Source organism: Felis catus, chromosome D2, assembly GCF_018350175.1.
Source record: "Felis catus isolate Fca126 chromosome D2, F.catus_Fca126_mat1.0, whole genome shotgun sequence".
Taxonomy (NCBI): domain Eukaryota; kingdom Metazoa; phylum Chordata; class Mammalia; order Carnivora; family Felidae; genus Felis; species Felis catus.
Window position 1 is genome coordinate 52,351 of NC_058378.1, and position 12,762 is coordinate 65,112.

Genomic DNA, 12,762 nt, shown 5'->3' on the forward strand with positions numbered 1-12,762 from the left:
ATTGTGTCATGTTTTGGGGGCGGCAGAGGGAAGGTGCCATCATTAATAACGTTAATACCTGGATCCACTCTGGATCCACCTACACTGTCCTATAGGTTTCAATCGCATCACACTGTTTTGTCACCCAGCAATTAGGTCATTTTTGTTCAGGACCAGACATGGGTCAAAAATGTGTGGGGAAAAAATTGAATTCTCTTGCTGCAGAAACAATGGAAGTTGCTTTCTGGAAAGTGGGTAGGGGTACCAGCAGTACTGGATCCCTGCATCCATTCTGCCAGTGAGATTGCTCACTGCAGGCCCAATCCCTAAGAAAGTCGTTTCCTGTCCCCTGATTTTTCAAGTGTAACTCTTCTGAGTCTTGGCCAAAGCCCGCAGCTTCACTAGGGCTCATCTTTGCTGGCCTCCCCTGAAGTACACTTCTTTACTTCTAAGTCTGTGCCCATAAAGTTGTTCAGCTTCTTTGCCATTCAAGTGTATGCACCCCACATCAATGATGAGTCCTAGGGAGTTTGGGTCCAACTGCCAGGCTGGCTTCGTCCTGGGCTTCCTTCTTCTCCATCTTGGTCGTGTGTGTCTTTGTGGGGTTGTCAGATACTTGGTGCATTCAGTCACATGTTTCCTCCTTTGTACAGTATTTCCTTTTGTTCTCAGGAGGAGATGGGGGACTTTAGAGTCCCTCACTCGTGTTGGAAAGGGAAGTCTTCTCTTCCCTGGAGACTCACCTTTATGTTCGTCCTTCCCACAGCTGGGGTTAGGGCTTGCTCTGTCTCACTGGCATCTTGTTTTTGTTAACTCGTAAGCTCTTTCTGTGAGTGGGTACAGCACCCTGACCACCTCTCTATCTTCAACCCCTTACAACAGAGCCACTACATTACAACCACTCCAGCAAGCATTTGCCCAAGGACTGCCTGAGAGGCCAGAAGGAAATGCATGTGCCTTTCTCTGTCTAGTGCTTTTGTGTCATTTGCTAAGAGATTTTCAATTTTGCATGTGATTCTTGAGTACATCAAGTGTCAAGTTGAAACCATCTCAGTCAACACCACAAAGAAAATGGTCTGAGGGCAACACAGCAACCCAGCCTTGCCAAGCATTGCCTTCTGCTGCCTTCACTATCAATGGAATGAGTCTTGTTAAAGTAGACTTGGCTCCATGAAGTTGAGAGTTTTCCACCTGACATCTCTTTCCTGGAAGTAAACCCAGACTGTGTGACAGTTCATATCAGGTTGTACGTCAGGAGATGAGGTTGTTCTAAGATTGGCCTTTTCAAGGTGGAGGCAGGGGTTGCAGTCCTGAACGCTAGCGATGTCTGGGAGTGAGCTGCAATGTTAGTGAAACCATATTCTGGAAGGTCGTCTTTCAGGTGATTGCCTGTGTCATGGTACAACTTTTGGACTGAGAATCAGGGCTCCCCATGGAGGTGTAAGACTAGTGATGATCCCTTGATTCATCCTAATGGGTACAGTTGGTCAGATACGGTTTTTCACTCACTGATGAAATGAGTCTTCGCCATATCAAACAAAAGACCAACTCTGGGAAGGCACAAAGTACAATGTTATTTGATGACTTTATGATAAAGGAGAGGAAACGAGAACTAGAAAGACAGTTCCAATAGTAGAGACGTGGCAGCAGACAGAAGTTGAATTTTCTTGAACTTAAATGGGGTGTTCACTTCATTTCTCTGATTGGGTTGTCAGTGTGTGCATTTATGGGAGAAGTGGGGGAAGGGATATTTGCATAGGCCTTCAAGAGTGCTGGGAGGTAAAAAGGGAGAACCTCTGGACCTTGGTCCTGACTGTGTATGTAACTTTCCCATCTTAGGAAGCTGAAAATGACACTGTGAACTGGCGGCAAAGAAGAATCAGCTAGCAGCTGCAGGTAAAATTTGAAAGTAGCTACAGAAGGGGCGCCCGGGTGGCTCAGTCGTTTAAGCGTCCAACTTCAGCTCAGGTCATAATTTCACAGTCCGTGAGTTCGAGCCCCGTGTCAGGCTCTGTGCTGACAGGCCAGAGCCTGGAGCCTGTTTCAGATTCTGTTACATCTCTCTCTGTCCCTCCCCCGCTCATGCATGTGCTCTCTCTCTCTCTCTGTCTCAAAAATAAATAGACATTAGGGAAAAAAAAGAAAATAGCTACAGAAGAAATAAACAAGTACAAGTGAGTTCAGCTAGTAATTACCAGGAGCTCATGAAACCGCTGTTCATTTTTTGGTTTTTAATCTTTTTGAAAAGTTTAAAGTCAACATATGCATAGAGTATTAACAGATAAAAAAGGTAAGTTTTAGAAAGAATAAAATAATTAAGTTTCTAAACATTTGCAGATCTCAAGTAGTGACCAGACTGTGTGGAAACTTTGTCCATGCTAACATTCCTCGGGGGTGGTGTCAATTGTCGTCATCTGTAGGAAAGCAGTGTGTCGTACAATGAATCATACCCATCAACGTGGTAGTGCCATTTCATGGCCCTCGTCTTTGCAACCCTGGGAAACATGGTGAGGATATAAGTTATAGAAGAATAGATCTTTATGATAAAAGACACTTGTCACATGATGAGTTAGAGAAAGATTGAAAATGGGAAGGAATTCTATGAACTCTGAACCCTACAGGCATGGGATAATGAGTAAGGAAAGGATGTGACAATAGCTTTGATCCTACTGTACATTGATAATCATGGGCAAAGTGTTTCATGTGTAAGAATAAATTGTATCAGGGGACAGATATGAGGTTGGTGGGAACGTGGGCAGCTTATTTAAAATCATACCCAATATTGGGCCTTATCTGACAAGAGCAATTGTAACTCACAGGCAACAAATTGAACAAACACGGGAACAGCTGCAGCAGGCAGAGCTCACCTTTAGATACCAGGTAACCTGAGTTCTGCCTGACATACTGAACCCTTAGCACCTCATGCGGGTGAGTGTAGTGGCCCTTGGAATCCCTAACCACGGGCTTTTCCTTGTTGGCTTTTTCCGCTTGCAGTTCACGAGATGAATGCTCAGGACAACTAGGCAAGTGTTTTCTTGTTTCCTCCTCTTTCTTTGGTGCACAGTGTGCCACCACCTTCCGACTGAAGGTGGATGTGTTTTTTCTCCCCCGGATCAAGACTCAGATCTGGGACAGGGAGATGGCGGAGCAGGGCAGGGAGGTCGCTTACTTGAAATACAGGTGTGGTCATTTGACTTGGGTGTTTCCAGGGATGACGCCTGCACTGTTAGTTGTCTAGTAGACGACGTGGTGTTGCAACTCTTATAGAAGTCCATTATTTTTCTGTATCCAAGACTGGACGGGATGGAAGCAAAGAGGCTGCCTGAGGGATACACGAGGCAGAAACCAATCACTGCAAGAACCCTCCAAGGCGAGGTAAGGAGCACGTTGTGATGTGCTGCAGTCCAATTTCTGCTGTGCAGCCTGTTCCTGTGTGGTCTGGAAAGAATCACACGCACTAAGGACGGCAGGTGGTCTGAAGGGGTGACAGAAGGGTGTTCTCCTCTGGTGCCGCAGACAATGAGGCACTTGTCCCTGTGACTGGTGGAGCTCATGCCCCTCCTCTGACGGTGACCCTCCCACCTCCTCTAGCATCCCCCTGTCTGAAGAGCCTGGAAACTTTCTTCCCACCCGGACACAATGTGAAGACTTTAGTTTATTTGAGGAGAAGGTCATTTATTCACTAGTTTGAAAAGTCTTTCTTTTGGTGTGTTTTGGGAACTGTAGCCCTACATCCGTCCACTCAAGTTCCATAAAGCTTAGCTTAGTCCTCTGATGGTATCAGTGCAACTCTGCAGCTCCACTGCTAACTTCTGACAGTTTTCCTTTTCTCAATAGTGTCAAATTAGTCTTTCCTTATATACTAACTGCTCTCATGTGGAAGGCAGCTTGTAGATAAGCTGGGAGATTGAACAATTTGCCTGAAGAAATGCACCCTTCTTGAGGACTCATTGAGGCTATACACCAAACCAGTGTTCTCAATGTTATTCTTTTTTGTTAAGTTTATTTATTTTGAGAGACGCATAGACAGAATGCCAAGCAGGCGTCACACTGTCAGTGAGGAACCCAACGCTGATCTTGAATTCACAAGTTGTGAGATCGTGACCTGAGCCAAAATTAAGAGTCGGATGCTGAATCCAAGCATCCTCAGACTAATTCCTGATCTGTAATGAAATCGTGATTTCCCATGATGTATACTGAGAAAACTGTTTTACTGGTGAATTCTAAATTGCTATTTGCACCTGACCTGTCCACAGTTATGTGATTAATTATGAAACAACATGAACTAGGGCACCGTGAGGTCTTTATCACGGTTCTCCCCCTTAACCTTGGGGGTCACCTGAGGCATTTGGGATACCCTCTGCCTCTGGTGAGGGACCTGACTGTAGGGAAAAGTTTAAGATATTTGAGGAATGAGTTGAGGGATTGTTTTCATTCCGCACAGTCCTCTGAAAGCAGAATAAACCTCTGTCCCTTCTAGGGTCTTTAGTAAATCGAGAAACTGCTGAAACCTCTGTGGGTTACAGCGGCTCTGACTGTACCAAGAATGCAGACAAGGGCAAGGTAAATGCCGGGGCCATGCTCAGTTGTAACTCTTTTGGGAAACCCTCATCTTTATGTACAGTACGCTCTCCCGGCCTTGTCTCGTTTTGCGTGTTGTGTGATATGTCTGTTTGTTGCTTCTCAATTTTTAGTCTGTCAGCTTTCTGTGGTAAGTTTAGAAGCCAAAAGCGCTTAGAGACTGAGTACCTTAAGGTTTTTCCGTGAGGTTCAGGAAATAATGAGAGGAGGATGACTGCACACTCCAAACAGATGTCTCCCGGCCTGGGTGATCCTTTCCAGACCTCACCTCTGTGGGAACAGTGTGGCTGCTGTGTCTTCCTTTCTTGATTCTGGCTAGGAGATGAACCTGTTAGAAACGACATCATGACTCCAACTTTCTATTATGTGCCCTGTGCCATTTAGAGTGGTCACAGAGAAAGCCAATATCATCACTCATCACCTGTCCGTCTTTGTCGGTAAATGACTTGTCTGGAATCCTCCAGCTATACCTTAGGTAAAAACAATTTGCACACTGTGTCCTTCAATTGTGTTTCTATGAGCAGTTGCTGGTTGTGTCCCCAGTCACTGTTAGAGCTGATATAGTCTCATGACACATACCAGTTTTATACCAAAACACTTGCGTGAAATCTGTTATGTGAAATTCTCCCTCTTTTTTTCCATTGCACATAATGACTCTGTGTCCTGTCGTATGCTTAAAGTCAGAATTCCCTATGAATTAAGATGAACACATCTGAGCTTTGTAGACATTCACCACAAGTAACTCGTTCTTCACAGAAGACTCTCCTTCCCCTGCAAGATTCCAGGCATCCTCCACTGCCCACAGGTCTCCGAGGCCTTTGACAACACTTCAAGAGGGAAGACTCCTTTCTCAGGGAGAGGAGCAGAGGAGGCACAGTGAGGGTCCGGCTGCAGAATATTTTGCCAGGAGTGGCTGTGATTCCATGAGCAGAATATGAGCCATTTGTTCCCACTCATTTTTTGTGTGTTCTTAATATAGCAAAAGCAGAGCATCTGGAGTTGGCGTAGAGGAGGGATGCAGGGTGAACCTGGACATCGATGGCTGCCTGTCTGGAGAATGCTACTTCATTAATCTGTAATTACTTCTGTTAACCCGTTAGGACAGGACCATTGCCATTTTCTTCCACAGACGTGGGCAGTGATGTGTGGTGGCAGTAGGTTAACCTCTTGCATCTACTACCCCAAGCTGTAGGTGCTATCCAGTGGCAGGGACAGAGTTTTCAGGTACTGATGCTACTCTCTTGGATCCTGGTGGCAGAGAAGGTGGCAGGTGCTGACACACTCTTCTCTGGGTTACAGCTGCTTTTGGTATTGGTTCTCTTGTCTGACATATGGCTGTAGCTGTCACTTCTGTTCTGCAGGGCAGTCTGGATCCTGGGGACCTCCTCCGTTAACTGGATGATTCTGCATGCCCCACCCCCATGGACTATTAGGCACGTCGACCTCCTGAACCTTGGTGGCCCTGGGGCCACCCGGAACCCCTCCACCTGCAACACTTGGTAAGATGATCTGAGCACTAGGAGTTGACTTGTAAAACACACTCACCTTATTTTGTTGCTGTTAGGTCCTGGGCCAAGGTGCAGAGGCGGTACCACAGACCATTGTGATGCAAGGGGAATGTGTCTGCTGCCATTACCACAATCCTCAAGTTGCTCAGGATCTCATCTTCGTCTTTTCCCCCACCATGGGTTGGTACAGGCGTCTCTTATAGAGAAGGAATGGGGCCGTATGCAGAAAATCAGACATAGCGCTTCAGCAGAAATGCCCTGTACACAGTCCACGTGCTGGGATCTGTGAGGCATGAGGCACAACGTAATGTATGTCCATTTAGTTGTGCCCCCAGCCATCCATAGTTGTTTGATGAGTGATGAATACATCTGAGTCAGGGCTTTTAGGAGTCTTCATCAAGTTATAAGGGATGGTTCTTCAAGTTCTTTTTGGGTATCACCAGAGGCATGTGGGACACCCTGTGCATGTAATTTGGGATCTCACTGGGACAAAGAGTTTAAGTTGTCAGAAGTATGAGGGGAGGGTGTTTTGTTTTGTTTTTGACCTCCAAACAGTCTACTCAAATCAGAATAAACCTGCATCCCTTCTGGGGCTTTTTGCAGGTCCAGAAGTAGATGTCACAACCAAGAGTGACATCGACACTGGCTCTGCCAAAACTGCCGAGAAGCACAAAGTAAATGCTGTGGCCATTTTCAGTTCTAAGTCTTTACGGACCGCCACATCTTTCTGTACAGGACACTCTCCTGCCATTGTCTCTGGTTTGTGTGTCGTATGGTCTGTCTGCTGTTCCCCCCCCCCCCAAATGCAAAACATTTACTGCCGAGTCTACGGGCTTCCCTATTTCCCAGCTGGCATGTTTTTGTGGTAACTTGAGCAGCTAAGCATGCCTAAAGGTGGGGGCCATAGGGCTTTTCTAATGTGTTCCAGGAATAAATCAAGGAGGATGACACCACACTCCACTTGGAAGTCTCCTACCTTGCCTCATTCTTTGTGGATCTCCTCAATGTGGAATCTTTGCTCTTGCTGTGTCTTCCTCTCCTGTTTCCTTCTATTGAGGATTTTAACGTACTCAGAAAAATCTGTGGGTATCGTTACAATTTGAAAATGCGAACTGCCTTCACTCCAATTTATATTTTTGTATGTGTCCTTTAGAATGTAAATTTCATACCCATCAGCATTTTGGTAAACATGCTGTCCAGAGTCCCTTCAGGTGTGCCCTGGGCACAAATATCTGAAATATAAGAGGTGGCATATCAGTCATGGAAAACATGCACTGGAACTTAAGTTGTGAAGAGAAAAAATCCAAAATTACCTGTGTGGCAAGTCCCCACGGTGTCCTTCACTTGTATTCACATGAGCACATTCTCTCGTGTCCTGTGTCACAGGTACAGCTAAAACATGGAAACTTACACCAGACATCAAAGTGCATTTGTGTTAATTTTGTCTTTTAGAATTTCAGCTCATTTTTCCAGAGGACACAATTACCCTGCAAAGTGTACTGCACTTAAGCTGAGAAGTACCTCCGAAGTAAAATAACTTAGCTGAACCCAACTAACAGGTATAGGTTACCTGTTTCTCTAAGAGCACACTTTCCCAGGTCCTCTGCAGGTCCTCAGGATCCCCATCTCCCCATGTGTCTCTGTGCCCATGGATAGCACTTCCAGAGAGGAGGAGACCCCATTGTCGGGACAGAAGTAGATTGGGCACAGGCAGGGGCTTAGAGGCAGAGCTTTGAGCCATGAGGGCTATGATTCCATGTGTGGACACTGGTATTGTCATTCCTTCTCATTCTGTAGTTCTTCATATACACAATAAACAGCCTTTGTGGTGAGGGGGATGAAGGGGGGAGAGTGATCCTGGACACAGATGTCTTCCTAGCTGGAATATGCTACCTTTTTAATGTGGTATTCAGTCTATAAATCTTGGAGAAAAAGGGCCCTTGCCGTTTCTATGTTTCCAGACACGTGGGGACACTAGTTGATCCCAATCACATCCATTCCCCACCCCAAAGCTGTAAGTGGAACCCAAAGTGTGGGTAGAGATTTTGGCGCTGATGTTGCCCTCTTGGAGCCTGGGGGTGGGGAAGCTAGTAGGATATGAGCACTGCTGCTTTGGGTTTCTGCTTTTTCCTGGTGTTGGTGCTCTGTTCTTTCCTATGAACATACCTCTCATTTCTTTTCCGCAGGCTATTTTGTATGCAAGAGTCCTGGTCCTTTCCCAGGATTGCCTTGCAGGCTGTGCCCCGTGGACCACCCTTCACCACCAGTCATGGGCTATAGGCCACATCCCCCTCCTCCACCTACTCTATTTGTTAAGATGACCTGAACTGGCTGAGTGGCTGGTAAAGTATATTCATCTTCTTCATGATTGACTTTGTGGCAATGATGTAGAGACGGTTGTGAGTCTTGGCAATCCAACTACAAACTGCCTGAGGACACTGTAGCATATCTCAAGTTTCTCAGGACATACATACAATGGGCAGTGGCATGTCCCTATAATACAGTGAGCTATACGTTTCTCTTGTCAAATGAAAGAGGAGTTTTTACACAAAAGCAGACGTATCAGCAGTACTGGTGCATATGTTGGAGACACAATGTGTTGGGTTCTGTAATGAATGAGGTGCACCCCTAACTTTTAGAGCATCAGGTGTCCTGTGTGACAGAGGGACATTCATTAAACGATGCAGACCTGGTGATCACCAACATGGAAACACCAGTGAGGATCCAGGGCAAAACCAGGGGAGCCTTGAATCATATAGGAATAGAAGGGAAGTTGAGCACAGTAAGCAGAGTTTGAGGAGGTGCAGAGGGGAGGGTGTTGGGGTCAGTGAGATGCAGTTGGAGGTCATTCCAGCCACAGCCTGAGCAGGGAGTGTGAGGTCCATACGGAACTGCTATGTGGGATCGCTCTCAGTGCAAAGTGCACGCAGGTAATCACCTAAAAAGATTCTCGTCTCCCTGCATTTTCCTGAAGGTTCTGGATATTTGTGGGGGGAAAAGAGCCCTGGATATATGAGGTATTTAACTTGGTCTTATGAAAATACTGTATGCCCAAGTTCATATCCCTCAAGAGACTAAAAGTGGGGACAGGGTCTAGATCAGCTGAGTCATCCTACAATTCAGGGCTGGCCAGATGACACCACTGCTGGACCCCTGTCATCACCCTGACTACAGCTTTGCATCTCCTCAAACTTCTCTCACAATATTATGACAGCTGTGTTATCTGTGAAAACAGGGGTAATATTTCTTTCTAAGAACAAGAGAAAAAGAAGACATTCAGTGCATAAAGCGTCTGCAAAATCTCTGGGAACGGTCCCCTCACGCTTCTCACAGTTTCAATTAAGATATCGCCACACAATGATCCTCCAAAAAAGATGGTCACGGGAGTTCATTAAACTAAGACTGTTAACAACTCAGCCCAGGGAGTGGGAATCACTGTTTTAAAAAATAAGACAATGTCCCTCGTTTTTCTATTAGAATTCGGGCCCTGTCACACAATGAAAGAGAAGATAATTATGAGAATGTGTACATTCAGAGACCTAGATCTGAAGACAATCATTTTCTATTACACATAGTCTCACAGATGCAGCCGCACACTAAAGTGCTCATCTGAGGCCACAGATAAACTACAGAAGACAGAATGCATGTAGGAAAACATAAGATCACAGGGGAATAAACCAAAATCTCTTTGCCTTATAGGACAACTCTTTTGAAATTGAAGAGGACTGTGCACGGTGACAGACAATCGTGTTTGCATATACATTGTAAGAAGGTGTCAGATCTACCTGAATGCTTTCCCTGCCCATCCTGTCCCCTCCACTTTGTCCTTCCTACTGTCCCCTAATCTACGTTTCATCGTTTTGTCTCTGTGCCAGCGTCTGCTTCTAGGGCCATCTACTCTCGCTCCCCATTGAGTGCACACAGTGGGGTTCCTGTACACACAGGTAACAAAGTGCCAGAAATGGTGGTGAGGGAGGATAGAAGCAAGATCACCCTTTGTGCGGGGGAGCCTGAGGGAGTTTTCCGGGGCGATGGGAACTACCTATATCTAGATTGATGGGGTGCTTATGCTCAATTATTTTGGAAATATTCCCTGACTCCATGGTGCCTTGGGGTCAGACAGGTATCTGTCCTTAGGAAATGGCTGAGTTCTAATGGTGGAGAAGGATGAGGGACCAGCAGTGACTGTGGTAGAGGAGTAAGGGTCAGACCCACGCCCAGGATGCCAGGTCTCCACAGACAGCACCAAGTGTAGGAGGATTCTGAGGAGCAGAGATTTCTTGATCAGACCCATGGACTACATAATCCTCCTGTAGCTTCCTCACTGAGCGATGGCTAGAGCCGAGGCCAGCAGCTGGAGGACACCTGATCATGGCTGGAGTGGAGCAGTGGGCCTGGGGGATTGAGTCAGGGAAAGGGCCAGGCAGAAGGTAGTGACAGGGAGTTTGAGAGACAAACGGAAGAGAAGAGAAGGGACCCTTCTCTGCTGACTTCACCTACATTTCTGTGTGACCAAAACGAGACCCTTGTCTCCCACGGAAGGGAAGAGGGCTGGCAAAACACCGAGTGACATACTCAGCTCAAGTGCCCAGGGTATCTGCCTTGCTCTTGAGTACCTAACACAGGAAGCACGTGCTTTCTGTTACCATTGGAACTGCAGCTCGTACCATTCAGTGAAAATCAATCCAATTATGCATCCCTCAGCATTAAAGTACTCCAACAAAATTAAGTGAACAGACTGAAAGATACAAGGCAGGATAAAGTCCAAAGGTAGAGCGATGGCAATACTTACGGGAATACAGTCTATCCGAAAAGGAGGTAGGTACCCTAGTGCAGGCCTCAGCCACCTGGGCAATATCTGAAAATGTTAAAAAAAAAAAAAAAAGTCCTTACTCCAAAAGCAACATTAGCTCTAGACACAAAGGGATCATGATTAAGGTTTAGAGAGCAACCATAGGACTTCATGGTGCTGTATCCATGAGATCAAGTTTCATCAAATTATACCCTTTAAGTTGAGGCTCTTTGTTATATGTAAATTATACCTCATTAAAGAGAGTTTCAAAACATAAAATGCTAGAAGCAAATGTGGGAACGTTCCTTTCTAATCCTGAAGTGCAAGGGTGAGATGAGTCTGTCTGCCCATGTCTCAAAAATCCAAAATAATACACTTAAAAAATTAATAATAGCAGAGTAAGCAGACCCTGAGCTCACGCTGTCCCATGTTTTCAACTGCATAACATCCACATCCAAGTCCATGAACCAGAGAGGGATCCAAGACTGGCACAACAAACTCCGCACCTAAATAGAAGCTGCAGCAGGAAGGTTAGGAAGGTCCGAAAGTTGGAGGCTGGCTGCCTGCAGAAGGAGCAGAGAAAGTGAGCCCTCACACGAGGGAGCTGACACAGGAAAGACTAATCTCCATAACATTTGGCAGTAAAACCCAGAGGGGCTGAATTCCCTTGAGTTTAGATCCTGGCGCTTTGGAGGTCAGCTGACCCAGCACCGGGTGATCCAGAAGGATGAGTGATAGCCAGGTCCCTGCCTGTGTAGAGACGCAACGTAAACATGGCATTTCACACAATGCTTAGGCCACAGGAGACACATGTGTTCATGCTGATTCTTGATTCTTGACTCAGCTGGCCTGCCTGGGTCCCACTGACACCACTGAGAGCAAGCAGAGCCCACAACAGACACGCAATCAGTGCAGACCCCTGCACTGAAAGGAAAAGTAACCCAGACACAACAGCAGGGAGTGAGCAATACCCATACGCTATCCTCCTGAAGGTCCAGGTCCTATAAATGGAGACGTGCACTGCTGAGGACTCCAGGACCTCTTTTTCATACTGTCGTTAATTTCAAGATCAAAAGGCACAGCGACTTTCTTAACACAGAGAAATAGAGCCAGAGAGACAGACAAAATGGACACACAGAGATGTTTAGCCACAATGAAAGACCTAGTCAAAGCCACAGCCAGAGATCTAAGCCAAAGAGATATAAGTAACATACCTGATACAGAATTTAAAGCAATGATCATAAGGATACTCACTGGAGTTGTGGAATGAGTAGAAGAGTGAGACCCCTGACAGAGTTAAGATATAACACAGTTAGACACCGAGGACACAATAAAGGAGAAACATGCTTGCTGGAGTGAACAGAGGGATGGAAGAAGCAGACGAACAAATTAGTGACCTCGAAGACGGAGTGGTGGAAATTAATCACATTGAACCAAAGAGAGAGAACAGAATTCTGCAACGTGAGATGAGACTAAGGGAACTCAGTAACTACAGGAAAGATAATAGTATTCGTATTGTAGGAGTCCAGAAGGAAGAGAAAATGGGGAAGAAAATTTATTTGAGGAAACAATAGCTGAAAACTTCCCTAATTGGGGGAGGGACACAAACATCCACATCCAGGAGACTAGAGAACTCCCATCAAAATCAGGCCAACACACAAACTTTTGTAAGCAAACTTACAAATTAGGGTGAGAATAAAGAAAACTCGTAAAAGCAGCAAAACAGTCCTTAACTTAGAAGGGAAGACCCATAAGGCTAGCTACATATTTCTGAACAGAAACTTGGCAAGCCAGAAGTGAGTGACATCACATATTCAAAGTGCTGAATGGAAAAATCAGCAGCCAAGAATACTCTATTCAGCAAGGCTATCTTTCAGGATGAAGGAGACACAGACTTTCCCA

General features: G+C 45.8%; 1 long non-coding RNA gene across 9 annotated transcripts in view; it reads right to left on the minus strand.

The window, feature by feature from the left end:
* Positions 1–2,195: 2,195 nt before the first annotated feature.
* LOC123380722 overlaps positions 2,196–12,762 on the minus strand; it is a 50,251-nt gene continuing 39,684 nt past the window's right edge. For 2 of the 9 annotated variants that reach the window (XR_006586794.1, XR_006586792.1), the window contains 7 exons: positions 10,861–10,926; positions 7,382–7,474; positions 7,045–7,300; positions 6,106–6,264; positions 4,729–4,888; positions 3,149–3,417; positions 2,196–2,474 (listed from right to left, as the gene is read on the minus strand). This is a non-coding gene — a long non-coding RNA (uncharacterized LOC123380722). Of the gene's footprint in view, positions 2,475–3,148; positions 3,418–4,728; positions 5,809–6,105; positions 6,352–7,044; positions 7,301–7,381; positions 7,475–10,860; positions 10,927–12,762 lie in introns of all 9 variants that reach the window. The other 7 variants (XR_006586797.1, XR_006586800.1, XR_006586798.1 and 4 more) reach the window with 7 other exon arrangements.